The following is a 19,511-nucleotide window of genomic DNA, read 5'->3' as shown; positions in this document are numbered from 1 at the left end:
CCCATGAACATATTAAACTGCACCAATTACTTTATGCTGCTTTAATGTAGATCTGATATATTCTGTTGGTTTGCATTGGTCCAGTTTCCTAATAAGGGAAGACACATTCCCTGGTGCTTCAGTACACCAAGACTCAATGCTAATGGATTGATGGCCTAAGAAAAAATGATGTCTCTCCTAGAGCAACACTTATATACTGAAAGATTAAATAGCAGACTGCTGAGCCTGGCTCTCCCCCTCTTCTTGACCCATGTGTTCACTGACTCACAATTCAGCTGGTAGAGGATTTAGCAGTGCTTTCACTAACACTTCTGTACCAAAAAAAAATCTCTGTAAGCCTCATCTAGCTCCGATGAGGTCAACTAAGTATAGGAACGAGTTGTATCACTAGACTGGGAATCTAACTCTTAAATCCTGAGAAAAACCTATTGTGACTCTACTGATAATATTATAATGTCATAGCTCCTTCTTGGGTATTTCACTGAAATTGTAGTTTTAAAAATGCTTCTGCTGATCTTTAAAGAAAAGCAAGAAAAATCCTCCTGCTGCCCCTCTTCCAGCCCCTACTGTATATGCAAAAAAAAAAAACAAAAACAAAAACAAAACCCAAAGCTTTAATTAAGAAACTAAATCTGGGGGCTTTGATTTCAGTTACTGCACTGAAAACCAGTTTTCCTTCTGTGTCTGCAAAATCGAACACAGATGCATTTGGGAGTATTTGTACTGCTGACTGTTTGACTGGCATCTTCAAATAAATTGTTCATGGTCCAAGTACTCAGGTATAAAGTTTACACAATTGAATTTGAAGTGGAAGAAGCAAGCAAAGCTTGACACCTGCTATATCATGGTTTTAAAAATATATCTCTTTGTACTTGAAGTCCTGTTTGCACTGGGAACGACATTTGCTCATCAGTCAGGACGTTAGCTCCTAAGTCACTCAAACAACACATGAAAATATCCTGTACCCTCAGATGTCTGCATGTTTTCATACCCAAAACAGGAGCTGTGTCCTGGACTTATATTACTTTATAAAGTGTTATGGGACGACTTGATCACCACCCAACTTTTAATATTAAGCAAAAGAGATTATCAGCAGAGACCTTTTAGTAAAATAAGTATAATGGACATTGATCATGTGAGATCAATAGAGTGCCTTAGAGCAAGTAGTTAAATTAAGATAGGTAGCCTATTGTCTTCTTCAGGACCCTGTTTAACTGCCTTTTTGAACTCAGGCCTCCATAGCCATTGATATACAGCACTTCTAAGCAAACCATGCAAACACTTTCCCATAGCAAGCAACAGACCTGGAAAAATTGTGTAAGGAAACAGTGACTTGTGATGAAGGAAGACACAGCAGACAGGAGAAAGTCTATGATTCCAGCTCTGAATGCCACACAGCACTGCAGTGCCTTCTGTTGAGGCAGCGTGAGCAGGACAGACAAAGACCCAGCGTGCAGGAGTCTGAACTACCTTCTCCTTTGACTGCGGTGGTCAGCTAAACCTCACGTGGCTGGGCAGCGTAGCAAACGCTGGACTCTCACTGCTGATACTCTGAACATCCTCCAGAGAAATAAAAGAAAGTCTCTAGGGCTGTTAATTTGGCACCTTTCTTGAGCATTAAATTCACACAAAAAAATGAAGAGGGGAAAAGTCCCCAACCTAGTTTAGCAGAATGACACTAGAGGTACCGAGTTGCAATAAAACGCTAAAAGTGTGAAGTGACTCTGTTCTCAAAGCAGTCGAAAAGGTACTGTTCAAATGCAGCACTAAGCATAACTAATTTATTCTGGTAGTGTCTTCAGGCTGCCAAATACATTTTAAAAAGAACCCCATTTAAAATGCATCCTTATAGCAAAACGTACCAGTGTTATCTAATTGGACAGTGAAAGGAGCAGATCGCTGTCTCCCTTTCAAGCAAGAATGCTGCAAGAAAATATTTCTGTTGCAGCACAATAACAAAGCTGTAGGTGACAACTGCATTTTCCTATCAGTTTCAGCCCTAATAGGTCAGTACAATCACTATCACGCTAGGCTTCAGCTTGCTGTGTCAAAAAAATTAGAACAGACAGGCAGCACTTTAAGGCAGTTGATACAATTTACCTTGACTTAATAGGGTCTTTCTGTGGGAGGATGGCTAGGAGTATCAACAGTCCTACAGATATGTTCACACCTTTCTTTGGTGCTTCGTAGTATTGGCTGCTTCATGATATTGGTCACAGAGATATTTAGCTTGCTCAGAAGACTTGTGTAGTCTTTTTTGAATGTAATATCCCAGTCTTCATTCTATAAATATTAGCAGGTTATTTTTTTTTTTTTTAATGTTCGTCAGATACAGTTTTTTCCAGGTTTTTCATGGCTCCTTTCTTTCTACACTATTTAATCTGCAGGCATACTTTGGAGCTGACCTACTGTGTACTGCTTCTGCCATGCTCCCAACAGAAAGACTGACAGAGCTCTACTGGCCATGCAGGAGACAGTCTCCAAGTACCTTCTTTTCTAGATGAAGCAGCTATTTAAGGCAACTTAGACAAATTAGCAGCAAATGTCCTGTTGTTTTACAGAACATCGTATTTTCCAGAAAGTTAAGAGATGCTTTAATATCAGTGTAAAGGTGTCTTTGTTAAAAGAGGCAACCACTTCTCAGGTTCCCTGAGGTAGGTGGTATGACTTAGAGAAAGCTGTGACCAGGATCCCCACCACTGGCTGGAAAGTTGCTAGGCATCAAGGGCTGAGCATTGGGTCTCGCTGAGTCCAAAATATTGGCATGTAACGTTGTTTCTGAATTGTAAGTATTCTCTCTAATTTAACAGAGGAAGCCACAATTTGATAGAACACAAGTAGCTGGATCTGGCTCTGCATATTCCTGGCAAACTGGCACCCATATGACAGATAATTACATGAAATATTCATACCAAGTTAACATTTCTGAATTGATAGCTTTTCAAATGGGAAACAGAAATATACCCAAATTTGTGAAACGTGCTTATTAATTCTGATTAATTTGTCCCATCTGTTTTGCTCAGAAAATGATCTCTCTGTAAACATGGGCTTCCATGTATGATTGTTGTCACTGGTACAAACAAGAGGAGGATTTCAGTAAGTATAATTTTCACACCCCTTTGCACAGAAGTAACTGATTATACAATCTGTATGACAGTATAGGAACTCAGGCTTACAGCTTCTGCAAGGCAATTAAATAGGCAAGTACAGTGTCCCAAGTGCAGTGTCTGAGATAATTAATATAATATTTGGAAACTGTAGCTTTTTCTCCTAAAATGCAAGCTCTTCTGATTTATCTATCACTGAGAGAGGAGAAAAAAACACTCCTGTTCATAATAGGAATATTGTGACATGAGACTTGGTATGTTGTCCAACATAAGCAAGGCAATAAATCAAAGAACACAGCAGCCAGATTTTTAAAGAAAGAATGCTTTCAGCTGAAAGAGAACTGTCCTTGACTTTCTTCATCTGAATGTAAAACTAAGATTCAACAGCAAATACGAATAGAAATAAAAACGTACATACAAAATAACTGTAGCTCTATCCTCAGAAATCAAAACATGGGAAAAATGAGAAATTTCTCCCTGTGAGATTTTGCAATTGATGAATGCTGTTTCAGGATACAGGGGGATACTGTCATCTCATAATTTAGACTGCACAAAAATTAACCAGAATAGCTCCTTTTGATGCCTGCTCCTGTTTTTGTGCATGTGTACTTCTGCGTGCATGTGTACTTCTGCGTGCATGTGTATGAGGATGCATGTGTGGCTTTCAGTTCTTTGCTACCTTTTATCTTCCTTTTTTTTTTGCCTGGAAGATCAACACAAAGAAGGGAAAACTGACTAACGCACCTCATGCTGAAAGTTTCTCTCCAGGGAGAAATGCCTTTGCCCACACAGCACACCATTAAAAACGGTGAGGCTCCACATGGGAGCACAGGGCTTCCCACGTGCAACAGCCTGCAGGATCAGGGGAATTAATGATGCAAAATATTGTCTAATGCAAGCACTTGACTAAAGAGCAAAATAACATAGATCTAAAAATTCAAGGAGCTCCTTACAATGACAGAATAGAAAACATATTTTTTTCTTTGTCCTGTCCTTCTCCCACAAACATTCAATATGAGAAAATCCTTTTTATTGGCTTGCCTGATCTACAGTTGGTTATTCTTGAAGAGCTGTCAGTTTTCCCCTTTCCCCATGGCTGCATCAATTCCTGCACGGTGTGCACAAGGCAGAAGGGAAACATTTTTACTTTCAGAGCTGGATTCTTGTCACTGTTAGAAATTTTGCAACTGAGGAATTATGCAGAGAAAAGGTAAATCCAGGTCACCCTCACTCCAGCAATCCCCAGCTGCTGCAATAGCCCCTGGAAGTGACAGTAGTTAGCCTTGAAATTTCTAGAGCTATGTAATATGGCTGGAAGCAATACCATCTAGTATACAGTTGGTATCGTACAAATTAATACAGTGTAAATTCTCCTACTTTGTTGCTCACCCCAGTAGCTCGCTCCTTCCCTTTCAGAAAAGTAGCTGTGCTGATCAATAACTAGAAAATCTGTTAGAACCAGAGAAAATTGTTTGCCTTGTGAAAACTGGTTCTTTCCTGTAAACATTTGCTTTCAAATAGCATGGACTGCCGCTGCATCCTAGATTGAGCAAGCCAGCAGAAATTGCTCACCCTGGTTTGACTTGAAAGGGGCAGTCATTTCTGCTTCTATCAATCAGCCTCAAACTTGACCCTCCTCCCACCCAACTTATGGTCAACGCCAAGGGACTGCAGGATCAGGATCATTAAGCAGTGCTGAATGGACAAGTCCTAAAGTGAAGCAGAGGGACAGTCAATTGTAGGCAGAATGCAGCAGATTTATATCCACTAGGTGAAAGAAAAATGACTCCTAAATGGGCTGGAGCAGCTGTGAAACTAGTCTGCCACAAGCAAGGATGAAGCATGGCAATCTCAGAGAAGAGCCTCTTTGCTATCCAGCTCTAAAAGCAATTACCATAGATAAAAGCAAGTTCCTGGCAGGGCAGGCAAATTGACAGGGCTCAGTTCTTAAATAGCAATCTGATCCCAGGGGAGCTTCCAGGTCACTTGCAGACCTACCATCACAGCAGCGTTACTGACTGAAAATATGACAACAGAGTAGGAGTGGGAGAGACTGTCCCTTCAAACACACTGATGGTGTCCAGGAAGAGAGGCATTAAAGAGAGGATTCCACGTGGAGATCACTGTTCTCCATGCAGGTGTTAGGGGAAGGCAATATAGTCAGAGCTGGTAAGAGGCCTTCAGCTTTAAAAATCAGAAGTAAAACTCTCAGGCATTTAAATTTTTAATTGAATCCCCTTTTAGTGTGCTAAATCTGATCAAGATTAGTGTTTGGTAGTTAATTTCACGGATCAGAACAATTGTTGCATAATCTCCCAAACACAATTCTGTAAGGCCTAAAGCTGAATTACATTTTGGCTGTGAGTACAAACTCATATTATTTTTTTAATAAAAGAGGAATTAATAATCTATTACATTGTATGGGGAAGCATCTATTTGGTCTAGTGTTATGCATTAGTTTATATCAAAATTAAAAAATTAGATAAAAGATCAAGGTTAAAGTGAAGAGTTAGAGGAAGACTGGAGAAAATGCAGTATCTTTCATTTCTCTGAATGAAAGTTTTGAACTGTGTGTCTCATGAGCCATGACAGAGAGCAAAAACTGAGAAGACAGAGCAGAGCAAGGAGCTGGACACTGAAGCATGGAGAGATGTATGCTTAGTATTACTTAGAGAGACAGGTGAAAACAACGGGTAAGTGAACAAGTGAGAATAAAAGATCAAGAAGATGCAGTCAAAGCTGAAGTGGTAGTAGATGGCCATACTGCAAGAAGGGAAAATAAAGAAACTCTACGTGTGAAAAAATATAGAGCAATAATATAAGTTTTAAAAAAGAACCCATCACAAATGAAACTTTTAGGACATAGATGGCTGGAGACAGAACTATCAAAGTTTTACTCAACAGGGAAATGGTTAAAGACATCATGTGTGTAACTTTTTCGCTGTCCACGTAGTTTTTTGGACCAGACTAGCTTAGTGCAAAGTACAGGCAAGCTAAGGCATGCATGGGTGCATCATGATCACTAGGGGTAACCTAGATAGCATTAATAAGTACAAATACTGGAACTGAACTTCCCTTGATCTAGCGCTAACCAGTTTCAGATCCATCTGTTCCATTTTGGATAGCAGCCTGGATGTTTCGTGTTAACTTCATATGCTTCTAAATTGCCATCGGTTGTATATTCTATTAAATAATGTTCACAATTCAACAAATGTCTGGACTGAATAAGGGCGGTATTCTCCTCACTAATTTCAAAAAGACTGCTCAGACAATGAGGCATAGAAGACCTGATCTCATGCTCCTAAATTCACTCCTAAGTTTAAAGAACACTACTTACAGCATCTTTCTGTGCCCAAATTAGCAGAGAAACACATTTAAACAAAATTGAAATGTGGTTTAAGCAAACAAGCCAAAGGCTTGTAAGCCAAATTTTATCTTTTCTTAAACATAAGCAATCTCATGACCTTCAAAGGCCTTTTCCTAAGCAATGGAAATTTGAGGCTATAAAGGACAAATCTTGTTTGCAATAAAGAAAAGGGAGGTAAGGAACTGATTTAAGGAGATAGGATTTGATCCAGTGAGTTAGTGAGAAAATAAAAGTCTAGCATCTCTTTATGGTTTAGTTTGAAACTGTAGAGACATCTCCATTTCAATTCCTCTCATTAAGGAGTCTTCTCATTCTCAGTTTCTCTCATTACAGACAAAGTTTAAAAGGTGGCAACTAACTGGAACAAATTGTGTTTGTACAGTGAATTGAAATCTAGTGGTCTGAAGTTTTGCCCTCAATTACATCCACATGAAAATATTGGTAACTTTGGTATTAATTGCAAGTACAGATGGTACGAAAGTAATTTATCTGCAGCTCTTGGGATTTATCAGAAGAATGAAGGTAAAGTGGCAGGTTGAAGTGACCACTCTTGGTTTACTCATGTGTGTTATCACTGATCACCAGCAGAAACAGGGTTGAATTTTGTGCTACTGAATGAAGTCATCCTAGCACTGAGCTAGAAACAAAGCAGTAGTTGTTTCCAAAATTCCTCCCCATAGTACTAGAAAATGATGTTGAAGTCCACAGTAGTGAGTGAAACAGTAAAAGTCATTCTAACATTTTTTTTGTCATGTCTGTAAAAAAATACTTATTTCTTGAAAAGAGATGGAAATGTTTATTTGGGAATCTTTCACTTTCCACCAGCAGCCTGTTATAAATTATGCAGATTGCCCCATCGTCCCATCTTTTACTCTGGCAGTGCAACCAGAGATCTTGTTCCTCTCTTTCTTCTGTTCCTCTACTGTGTAATCACCAACAGTAAGACACCTGCAGTTTGAGATTATATGTTACTGGTAAACCTCTCATTTTCTTAAAAAAGTCTGTGTAGTCATTTGTCATCTAGATTGAGTAGATTTATGTACATGTCTTTGAAAAAATTCCTCTTAACTCAGAAGGCGAACATGTGCTTTTTGCTGAAAATACCTCAGAAGCTTACAGACTCCCAGGAATACTTGTCTGCATATTCTTCTCTGGGAAAAAAAAAAAAAAACAAAAAAACCCAACAACCAACAAAAAACACAAAACAAAACAGATCAAACAAAAGCTTGAAAATACTTATCCCACCTTAAACATTAATCAACAAGATAACATGAGAGTTACTGTCACATAACCTGCTTACATATTCTAGACTAGTCAGACAAAGAAAAAACAGATGAAGATGCTGAGGCAATTGTATTCAACGGCTGTAAAGCTATTGCTTATTCTCCAACTTGGTCCTCCAATCTCTCTCAGTTATAAGAAGTAATTTATTCTGCATTATTTCCTTGTATTTTAAGCAGACATTAATTTCAAATATAAAGAGAGAAATGGCATTCTGAAATGCTATCAAAAGCTGAATTCTGCAAACTTTCTTAATGATCAGCCTAGCTTGGCTATTTCTAAATACCCTCCGCTAACTCAAATAATAACTGAGAATGTAAGATTAAGTAAGTCTTTAGTCACAGACATTATTGTTCAGCCTTTTGCCTCCAGAAAACCGTAACATAATATTTTTCAGAGACATATTTACTTTTGCGGTTAATGAATAACTTTGTGTCATTTCCAGTTAAGTATTATGTATTGCCTACTTCTTCCAATTTTTATTTGCTCCTTGGAGCACCTGCAATTCCACACTCAGACTGGTACCTACATCTGCAGCATATCAGAATTTTTCAAGAACAGCCATTGTCATCTTTGAATAACACTGCTAAGCAAAAAACCCCCACCAACCCTCCTAAACAACAAAGACACACCTGAAGCCCCTTCCAAACAGTCACGGTTGATTTTAAAACCCTACTTACCATACAATTCATCTCCCACATAAACTGAGTGACTCCTGTCTGTTGTTCTGTCATCTAAGAGCAACAGGCATATGCCAGACTGACAAGCAAATTATTCTTTCTAACCCTCTCAATTTATGGAATCTGTTTGAAAGGCGAAGGGGGGAGCCTTTTTATCATGATCAATAAAGGGTTTCCCTGAAGGATTTTGCATATTTTACCCTTGCCAGCTGAATTTTCTCTGCAGTGTTTTGTATGTTCTGGGGTTTCTATTTATTCATGCTACCAACTTGTAAATTGTGCATTATATTGCATATACGCACAAGTGATGCTTCCCATTTCTCAACGGTATGTGCAAATGCTTATGTTTGCAATGGCCCTTGCGCAAATACTGCCTGAAATCACATCTTGCCTCTTTTTCCTTTCCTTGCTTATTATCTTTCTGAAGAAAGAATAATAGTAATCTGTGGTCTTCAGTCACTAATTTTTATTAAAGCAATCTGGAATTCTCTTGTCTTCGAGTCATACTAGAGGAAAAAATCATACACAGCATCATATTGAAGAAATGCTTGTTTTTGCCTGGAAGTTTGTCTGTTTTTCCAGTTACGTTAGTTGGCCTAGTGAATGCTATAATATTTCACTGTTACCACAGCCCCCCAAAAGGAGCTCATTTCAAAGAAGAAAGATATTGTGTTTAAGCTAGTGTAAACATTATCAATTGCTGAGTAAACCAAAACATGGAATGTTTTTTATATCTGCTGTAACACCTGAGTAATTAAGCCCTGAGCAGAAGATTTTGGGCTGGAGATCACTTGGTCCCCAGGGTCCCAGTGAAGCGGCTCAGCTATTTCCATAGTAGCTGGGTGGCAGTGGCTGTTGCAGCCTCATGTCCTGGGAAATCCCACCCAGGTTTGGGACCTCTGTGCACCCTCTGGGTACAGCCCCTTTATGGCACTTCCCTCAAAGTCACCCTGAAGAGCATTCTCTTGCACCAGGTCTGGTGTTGCACCTACTGTCCTGTTCTCCTTCCTCTGCCCTTGGAAAAAGAAGAGATGCTACTGAAGGTCATACACTGCAAGTGTTTGGTCTTTATTTTGTGTCTACTGTTAAATACTGGACAGAGTTTACAACAGTGTCCCAAATGGGAAAAAGATTGGTCATTGACTTCAGTGTCCCTTTTGGTCACTGCATGGTGGGGGTGGACAAATGCACAGGCATTTAGCCCTGAGCGGACTGTAACTTCTCCAAAAGCTATTGACACCAGGCTTTTCTTTAGTGCAGACCTGGCAAAACAAATAACATCTCTCCTTTTTAATAGTGAAATGCTTCTCCTTGTTTCTGAACCATGCAATACAGATATTTTAGATTGTGATGTTACTGACAGTTGCCACTGCTATTTGTATAGCAACATAGCTAAGGGGTTTTGGGGGGCTTTTGTTTCCCCCCCAATTTCACGAGCCATTTAATGTGGTAACCAATTCAATATTTCTAGGAAGCCCACAGCCCGGTTTTCAGACTTGAGAAAGAGGATACAAATGCCAGACACATTACACAAGGTTGTATATCACCTAAATTGTGAATACAGTGTCATATGTATAGACTCTGCCAGCTGCTGACTTGTTTTCACTGTTCACTACACATTTGGTCTGAACGAGACAGTCTTATTACTTTATGTTTACAAGCCTCTGCTTTGTAGCAGGTTGAAGTCAAGGACATAAAAAATAAATATATAGTTCCTTACTTTGATTTGGACATACTGAAGATTGCTTTAAAGAGAAGCTCATTCTATGTGTGTAAAAATGCAGATTGAATATGGTTTTACTTTGTACCTACCCAAGTTTTAATGCTGCTTTTATATTTTAAAACACAAAAGAGATGTAGAAGTGCAGGCCTTATGTAAAATTCATCGCAAATCTTCAAAACAGATTTGATATGGCCAGTGACAAATGATGTCCCATAAAGCACTGCATGACTATTTTTCACATAGCTCTCATACATAATTTCTCCTGCATTGATTGCACAGCAATATGAACATGTTGAAATACAAGGCATTATAAATGACAGGCTTTCATATCTCCACTTAATCTTTGCAGGACCCATACTCACTTGACTTCACATCAGAAGCAAATAAAAACAGGTGACGCCAACAACTGGAACCATCCCAGTAGCTTAGCTCTCGCCATCTATCCGTACTAATCACTGTTGCATATATCTGTGGTGACTGGCTGCTAATTTGAAAGATCCCAAGTGGTTTGCTTGCTTCATCTTCCTTCATCCTTACTGGGCAGTAACTTCCCTTCCAGTTGAGATCCTAAAGTTCCAGCCTTTCCACACCAATATCACCAGTCATTGTGGACTCTGCCCCTCAGGTCTAGTATTCTCACGATGCTTTCCTTTTTTTAAAAAACAAAAATTCCATTTCTCCATCACTTTCACAAAAGCACAACTTTGCCTTACCTCCTACCTCTCTGAAGTTGTTTACTTCTGCACCCTCCTCATTTTTCATCCACTACCTCCACTTTTGTCTTTCACTGTAAGATAGATGATAGAAGGCCTGAGCACCAGCATGTGTTGGCTTTCATTCACAGTTTTGCCCACTCACTTCCTGCAGCACAGGATTATCTGGGATCTGAATAAAAGCTAGGATCAGCTCCCCCAGGCAATGAACAGCTGTATTAAAGACAGGCATACCAGAATCCATTCTCGGGCACCGTGCTGCAGCGGTGAGCGCAGCTGAGGCTCTGCACAGCGGGATGTAGGGCCATTGCTGGCCCCAGCCTGGTATGAATGGGGACGGGGAAGGAGTCAAAGCAGAATCAGTTAGCAGTGAGAACAGCAAGTACTTCTCCCAGAAAAGCTTTTAGTCCACTTCCCAGATTCAGGTAACATGTCTGCACAGTGCATAGGGTGGCTTTGCTGCAGCTTTGGCTGTGTGAGGGCTGGAGGATCTCACCATACTTTGGGCCTTTGCTAGTCATGCTGCCAGCATCTCCTGTTTATCCTTCTATAAAATGGAATGGTACCACGCAGGGTGCTGTCAGCCTTAGGGGAATGAGACAGTTTTGAGATCCTGGGTGGGAAGTGTAAGAACTTGGTGTCAGCTCTGGTTTGACTTCATACTTTGCACTTGGGTTTTTACCCAGTATCACTGTCATCGTTATCCTGTTTGTGGATACTGGGAAGCACCTCTTCGCCTTTCCCAGTTATTTGCACTGCAAGGGCAAATTAGAAAAGATCACCTCCTGCAAGCCCGAGCAATTCAGCGCAGTTTCCCGAACCCCCAAAGTGACTCAGTGGCTCCCGGCCCCCTCCCTGCTGGGTACACCGGGGCACAGGCAGGGCCACGCGGGATGCTCAGCGCACCGACTCCCGCTTGCCCTCGGAGCCTGCGCTGGCACAAACCGCCGCTGCACCGCACCCTCCCCTCGCTCCGAGCGGCAGCGGGCCGCTCGGCGCCTCCAGCCCCAGGGGCCGGGCCGCGGCGGGGAAGTCCCGCCCCGCTCGGGGCGGGAGCAGCGGGCTGGCAGCCGGGGCCCTGCCGGCGCGGCGGGGTGGCGTACTGCCGGAGGGGTCCTGCCCGCGGGGTGAGCGAGCGGGCGGGTGCGGCGGGGCCGGTGCGTCTCCTCAGGCCGCTGAGCCGCTCCGCGTCCTCCCGCGGCCCCGGCCGGGCTCGCCGTTAACGCCGGCGCCCGACAAGCGCCCAGGCCGGCAAACTTCGTCGGAGTCTGGCGGCGAGAGCTGCTTGCGCCCCCTCCGCTGCCGGCCCGGGAGGGCGGGAAGCGCCGGCCGCGGCGGGCGGCTGGGGCGGGCGGGCCAGCGCCTGGTGGCGGGGAGCGCGGCTCTGGTGCCGGCGCTGAGGCGGCCGCCGCGCCGTGCGGGCGGAGACGCTGGGCCCGCCCCGGCGGAGGGGGGAGGAGATGGCGGCTGGGGCAGGCAGGGCTCCTGCCGGGCCGCCCGCGGCGGGTGAGGAACACCTCCCCCGTGTGGAAGAGCGCTGCCCGGGGGTGGCTGGTGGTTAACCCCCGAGGTCAGGCGGGCCTCACCGTGTGAGCGCAGCGGCGCTGCCGCTACCGGTGCTGGTATTTAACATTTGTACAGCCATAACGAGTTAACTGCTGGAACTAGTACTGCTGTCTTGTCAGGCCCTGAGGGCCGCTCCGTGAAAGAACGAATGCCTGAATCCAAAACCGGGACCTTCAAAGGCTGCCTTCTGCTGCCTCTCCATCTGGAAGCACCCGCATCCCTCGGCAAGATGCTTCCAGAGGTGCTTAAGCTTGACAGGGCTCAGCAGTGAAGCTGCAGGCATGCCTGCGAGCCGGTTGGGATCTGTGCACCATGTGTTTTCTCCATGGCCTTGGGTGTGCTGCCCTTTACAAGACACAGTTGTGGCAGACGCTCTGCTTTCTCCTGCCCTAGCACCAGAGCGGTGAGCTGCCAACAGGAGCGGGTCTGAGGGAGGGAGGTTTAGGTCCCCTCGGCCAAGTGTGCTCCAGCGGTGTAGCCCAACAGTGGCCTTGGGTGTTTGGCGACCCCTCTGCAGCAGGTCTTGTGGTGAACATGGTCCCAAGGCATAGAAGTCCTGTTGGTGAGCAACATGGATGAGCATCTTTTGGCCTGACAAGTGCATGAATGCATATATGATCTCTAAGACACTTGTAGGTATAATCCTTTCTTTTAGGTGTGTCAGATGTTAAGAATGGTGTCTTCTGTATACTAGATGCTTGTAATAACTCTTGACTGAAATGAATTTTTAGCTAGAGGTCACTTGCTTTTGGAAAATTTTGTTTTGCTTGTCTGGAATTCCCCTGTGCTTTATGCTGGATACATTATTTGACATCCCCTGTCGGCATGTGTTCTGTGGTGTTTAAAGGTTGTTGCCTTTGTGCTGGGGGCTCTGTTTCAGTGATGGGTGAAGCGATGCTTCTAATAGGTACTTTTGTATCATTTTGTCAGGTGCTTTGGGATTCTTACATGAAAGACTACATAAATGTAATTTCTAACTATTAATACCTCACATGTTTTGGAATTTAACAGACATAATATTTGCCATTATCATATTCATTTTTGTGGTTATAATCAAAGGTGGCAACTATGGCGTACAGATGCTTAATTATGCTTCATATAGGTGACCAGTTACTTGCTTTAGACTGGGTAGTAAGTATTTATTTTTTTGAAAAAAAAACCAGCTGATTAATAGTTTTCAAGACAAAGATACTGAGTTTGTGTCCTCTCTCAGAAATAATGTGATGGCACGTTTTGTGATACTAAAAGACAAAACAGTGGCAGGGTTCTGTGTCTGGTTCTTGTTAAGATTTGGCAATACCTGGAAAGAAAGTAGGAGGATATGCAGGTGACCTGACAGTCTTGTCAGCTTGTGTGTGTTGCTTGTTCTTGCTGTTCTGCTCTTGCAGTCAACCAAGGGTAAGAACTTAACAGGCATGGTAGAAACAAGAGGTACTGCCTTTGGCCACTGACAAGTGGTATCAAAAAATACTCCCTAAGTTACACCTAGGAACTTTAAGCTTTTCGGTAGATGACATTAACTTCTCTTGTGTGGGCTAGTTTCTTATTAGAGCGAAGTGGGCCTTGAGAAGGACGTAGGGCTTCCATTTCCTGACACAGCCATAGAGAACAGTCACAGTGGAAACCGTGAAGGCTTTTTTCAGGGTATTTTTTTTTTTCCAGTGGGTCTTCAGATTGGTTGCAAGTTTTGGGCTACGGTTGTTTGCAGTGATAGGAAACTGAATTTAGTTCTCTGCGTCTAACCCCATCACTCACTAGTAAAGAAAGTGGTTTTCTGAAAGTGCCTGCTTGCGCCAGTTGCTGCAGTCTGCAATCTTGAATGAGGTACTAAACCCCATCTTCATGCTGTTTTCCACTGTGCATGACTTCACAGGTCTCAGTGGATCAGTTACTGGTACATTCTGCCACAAAGCTGATCTTGGGGTTCATTCATATGAATTTTTCTAGAAGGTAATGTCCAGTCTTGATCAGGAGGTGGCAATGAACGTGACTTTTGCATTGCTTAGATATGTGCGGTAAGATGGATGATGTCTGTTCTTCAATATCTTAGACCTCCATTCCTTTTTTCTTTATTTCTGCAGGTAAAGATCCATAGAGTGCTTTGATGTGGCTCTTGGTGATCACTCCACAAATGAGCGAGAATGCTCTAACATGCTTGCTGAAATGTTTAAGCTCCTGTGAAAATATTTAAGTGTATGTGACCTTAAGTAGAGAGAAAACCAAATAAAGTCAATGAGAATAACAGTAAGAGTAGAGTTAGATATATGCTTGTTTCAAATTTGAAATCTTGAGGGAATGAAGACTGGACATGCATTCCTGTAAAGCACAGACTTTTTTCCTATTTCTTGTCCTAGCAAGAAAGAGAGTATGTGCTTGTAGCCCAGCATCCATGAGAACCACGTATGATTCTGTTTAGGCTTAAGAATACAAATGTATGTATCTACATGTAGGACTCAGCCCATATTTGCATATAGCATTAATGTGACTTCAGATCTGATTTTTGGCCTAAAACCACTATGTGTGCATGTAAGATATAATTAATTTAATGTTGGACCCTAGGGGAGAGATTTTGTCTGACCTTTTATCAAGAGTAATATTGGAAGCTGCCCAAAATGTGAAATTCCCTGAAGTTTTTCTCAAGGAGATGTTGATGAAAAAACACTTACAGGGATGTTGAGCTCAGATCTCTCTCAGGAGGAGAAACTTCAATATGGCTTTGCTCAGAGAAGCTTAGATTTGAGACTTCTCTGCACAGAAATAAGGTAAAATAAAAGTCTGACTGTTCTGTTCACAACAGCTGAACTTTAACCAAATTGGAAAAAAACCCATATGTGTGAAGTATTACATACTAAGTGGCTTAGACTTTGCCTCTGGGGCATATCACTGTACACGTGCATACACAGTCACATGCAGATCACATATGCTTGCTTTGATCCCAAAGGTATGGCCATACAGTGAAATCGATACGAGAGGCTGCACTTTGTTCTGGTGTGGCTGTTCAACTGTAAGGAAGAAATCTGTTCTATATATGTCTGGCTCAAAGCCTAGCTAGAGTGAGAATGTGACCCTCAAAACATGTGAAGCTGGAAGGTCTATCTGTCTGCCACTAGCTGAGCAATGGAATGAATAGGCAGAATTTTCACTCACCCTTTCAGGTGAACATTTAAAAGCTGTGCTTCTCGCTCCCCAGTTCCTCCCCCCTTAGTGTGCTTTTCAGAGGTTCTGAGTGCAGGGAATCAATGTATTGGCTTTTCACGTATATGTAATATTGTTTAAAATGATCTTAAAATTTAAGTGACTTCGCTTTTGGGTTGTAGAACATTGCCAGTGCCATAACTGCTGTGATGTGTGTACATGTATATTTTGCTGGGACTTCTCCTTATCATTGTGGGATCATATAAGGCTTGGCTAAAGATCTCCTAATTTTTTTCAGAGTACGTATTGTAACTTTATATAATGTCTTACTTTCAGTATCCCTTCTCACTTCTATGGTTTAAAGGTTTTTTTGGTTGCTCAAAGCATATATAGAAGATGTAGTGAAAACCAATATTTAGCATTTATTTTAGCTTGGCTTCTTAAGGAAATACATGTTTCTGAACGGTCTGGGGACCAGAAGTAGGCCACAGCACTAACTCAGTATTCTATCTCCAAAACAGTGTGTTTTGGGGAAAAGTGTGGTAAGGTAGGGATAGGTGATGCTTTTTAAATAGAGTTCTCTAGGTTTTGAATCTGTTGGTCAATTTCTACCCAGTTGAGAGATTACATATATCCGAAATGGTGAGGTTCTTACTTGCTGTATGAAAATACAGCCACCCAAAGATAGGGAACTGCAGGTGCCCCGTTAAGGAAAGAGCTGCAACATCAGCTCATGTGGAGTTAGACAGGAGTTCTTGTAGGAGAAAGGCGCTGTAAGTGTTCCCCTCCTCTCTGAGAAGAGCTTTAGTCAAGGCATGAAAAATTTTCTGTGTGACATTGATCACACAAAGCTGTGTCTCAGTGTTGATGCTCATGGAAGTACTAATGTGTGCTTGTTCCCTTAGTACACTTCTGCAGTAGGCAAGGGGCCATACTTTGAAAAGCTGTCGTACTTTTTACCTGATAAAGAGTATGAAGGTAATGAAAAAAAAATCCACTGCCTCTGAATAGATAAGATTATTTTCCTTGACTCATTTTTCTGAGTTAGCTTGAAGTTCAGCAAATCATGATAATCTCATAGCTCCAGCCTGGAAGAGGAAAAAGACCAAATATCACTTCTGACCCATGTCAGTTCTGAAGACAGGGAAGAACAATTATGACTTCAATGAGAATAACCTGTGTCACCTTCAGATAAGCTATCTGCCATTTCTGCAGAAGAGACAGGAATTTGCCTGTGTCTGCATTTTTTCATAGTATTTTTACCCCATTTCCGAATTGTTTCTTGGGCAAAATAACCCAAAAGCAGTATGAGATGTGCTGTGTAACACAGCACGGATGCTCGCGTGACACAGAGACAGCTAGCAGAGCTGTGAGAGTGCCCCTGTAGTAATACGGCATCACGGGCTGTTGGACACCTTTGCAGCCGTTGACACAGAGGGAATTGCTGGGCTAAATGGCAGGTAAGCCTGCATCTGTCCTGGAGCAGATGCACGTTCAGTCCTATTGCTGCTCTTACCCAGGCAGCTGTGGTGAGCTCTGCTCCACAGCCCTTGTAGCTGCACTTCCCTGATGCTGTGCAGGAGCAAAAAAGCCACGCTTATTGAAACCAGTGTGTGAGACAGCTGGGTTTCAGGCATGTTTGTCCTGTAATTAGTGCTCCTGAATAAATTTTTGGAGAAGATAAAAGTAGATCTGGCACCCATCTGTCAGAGAAGTTAGAAAACTTGCTTGTCTGATGGGGAAGAGATAGAACCGTGCTAGCAGTATTGATTTCCTTCCACCCTGTAAACCTCTACAGAGTTGGCAGAAGCATAAGGTAAGAGGGAAAGAAGTTCATTTTTAAAATTCTTCCTGACATAGTCTACACATGTTCTCTTACTCTCTGCCTCTCCTCTTCCTTTGTCTTGCTAACTTCTTCCTTCATCCCAAAATGTTTACATGTGGAGAATGGTGGGATAACACTGCATAGAGTAGCTAATGGTAATTTACTACAGATGTGCATATATTTCTAATGTGGGGCTTTTCCATGCTTTGTAGAGGTTGCTCAAAGTATGAAGGCTTTTTCTCCATCTTTAAATATATAGCGAACCTATATATATATCTACACAACTGTGTTTTATTTCCTAGGACTGCATAGTTATAAAGGAAAGACCCTCTTACAGTGCTTTTGATGCAGCCAGAGCAGCCTTTGTTTCTGAATGACAGGTGTGTTTAACTTTTTCTGAATATAATAAGCACCTATTGAGCCATTATTTTGCCTTTTTTGTAAATTTTATGTCACAGCAACCTGGATTTAGCATCCCTGTAATCTTACATTGTAATGTAATGGCAATAAAATGATTCCCATACAAGTCTAGAGAGAATCTGTACTAATACCGTTAAAATGTGCTTATCCAATCAAAACAAATGCGGTGTTAGCATGTGGAAACTGTGTTTATGTGATTATAGTGTTTCAGCAATATGAGATTACTGTGGGAAACAACTAATCCAAACCTAGGGAGAATTCCCATTACAAGACCATTAAAATGACACAATGACTGAAGCGCAAGTTTCAGATGGGAAAAGCAGAAACACAAATCTTGTCATCAGTATTCAGGCAAAACATCTTCTGAACTCAGTGGAGTTTTTACCGGAGTCAGAAATGCAGTACTATAACCTTTTTAGCAGCAAGTCTCTTTACTCTTAACAGTACCTCTAGCAAAATACTTACTTCACCTGTATTTAATAGTTGGCTAATAGCGAGAGTCATATTTTATGCACCATACAATTGGTGGTTGTAAAGATTTGTCCAGAGTTTATTACAGAAATGTTAAGGTATTGTTTCAAGGCTGTAGTGAAATAATGCAAGTTCTGGTTATATTTTAAAAAATAGCTTTTTTTTTAAAATCTGAATATCTAATTTTTAGGAAAAAACATTTATTTCTCTGTTTATACAGCATCTGGAGCAGAGGAGCCTTGATCTGTGCAGGAGCACCGTGGTGATACCAAGCTTAAACTGGTGATTTCCAAAACCAAAATACCTGTCATTGCCAGATGAGATCGTACCTGTTTATCTTTTGTCATAGGAATTGGCACCTTTCCCCCTCCCCTCAGACTGGGTTAAGATTCAGGAAATACAATTCACGTGTCTTATGTAGGACCATCTAAAATACATTTGTGTGGTCCAGGACTCTTTCTTGGCTCCCTCTGTAGTCCGTGGAATGAGGCTGATATTACAGAAAGTAACTTGCCCTGTCCTATTACGAACATGCAAAATGGGCTGGATGAGTTGCCTATGGATATGTCTTTCAATCTCCGCTATGAAAATGGTCTAGACAATTATTCTGTGGAAGACATACATCATTTTAGATAGCTAAATGAGGTGATATGAATTCAGTCTTTGGTGTATGAAAAAAGAAACTTTCTCAGAATAAATTTCTGTGTAAAGCATGGCATGCATGTTATTAGTAAAGCACATGAACGTTGATTTCTGTAGTAACATACATGGTTAAATTAAGCAGCAGTGCTCATTCCATTTAAAATCTGTTTTCACCTAAAATCTGTTTTAAAGACACTAATTAAATTCTGGTTCCATCAGGTGAATCTTGTTAGGAATAATGTATCATTATAACATAATCAGGGAATGCTGTCTATGTAAATGACAGTAGGGAAGATATCAGGACAGTGCTTTTAAAAATTCCAGTCACAGGTTGTTGGCTGTCTTTATTTTTCATAATTTTTTTATTAAAAGCAGTGGGTTTCTAAAACTGTGTTAGTAAGCAGGCACAAACATTAATATTAATCATATTTTTCATGCAGATAAAATTAGGCCTACTTTAAATGCTGTTTGTGTCAGTTTCCGTTTTTGTGATGCTGAAAATCCCTGGCCTCAGTCAAAAGGTTCAATAATAGGCACTGGTTCTGTAAACTCTCTCTGTGTGCTATAATCTGAAAACTAGC

General features: G+C 41.6%; 1 protein-coding gene across 15 annotated transcripts in view; it reads left to right on the top strand.

Moving 5' to 3' along the window:
• Nucleotides 1–19,511, top strand: part of PTER (phosphotriesterase related) — a 174,023-nt gene that overhangs the window by 141,215 nt on the left and 13,297 nt on the right. For 7 of the 15 annotated variants that reach the window (XM_080386396.1, XM_080386395.1, XM_080386388.1 and 4 more), the window contains 2 exons: nucleotides 17,700–17,777; nucleotides 18,509–18,570. The gene's annotated coding sequence lies outside the window, so the exon portion shown is untranslated. Of the gene's footprint in view, nucleotides 1–11,846; nucleotides 12,029–12,323; nucleotides 17,778–18,508; nucleotides 18,614–19,511 lie in introns of those variants that run through there. The other 8 variants (XM_080386393.1, XM_080386387.1, XM_080386389.1 and 5 more) reach the window with 7 other exon arrangements.

Source organism: Falco punctatus (assembly GCF_963210335.1).
Source record: "Falco punctatus genome assembly, chromosome: 4".
In the NCBI taxonomy this organism is placed as follows: Eukaryota; Metazoa; Chordata; class Aves; order Falconiformes; family Falconidae; genus Falco; species Falco punctatus.
The sequence above is the reverse complement of the archived record's forward strand: the minus strand, read 5'-3'. Positions and strand labels throughout refer to the sequence as shown.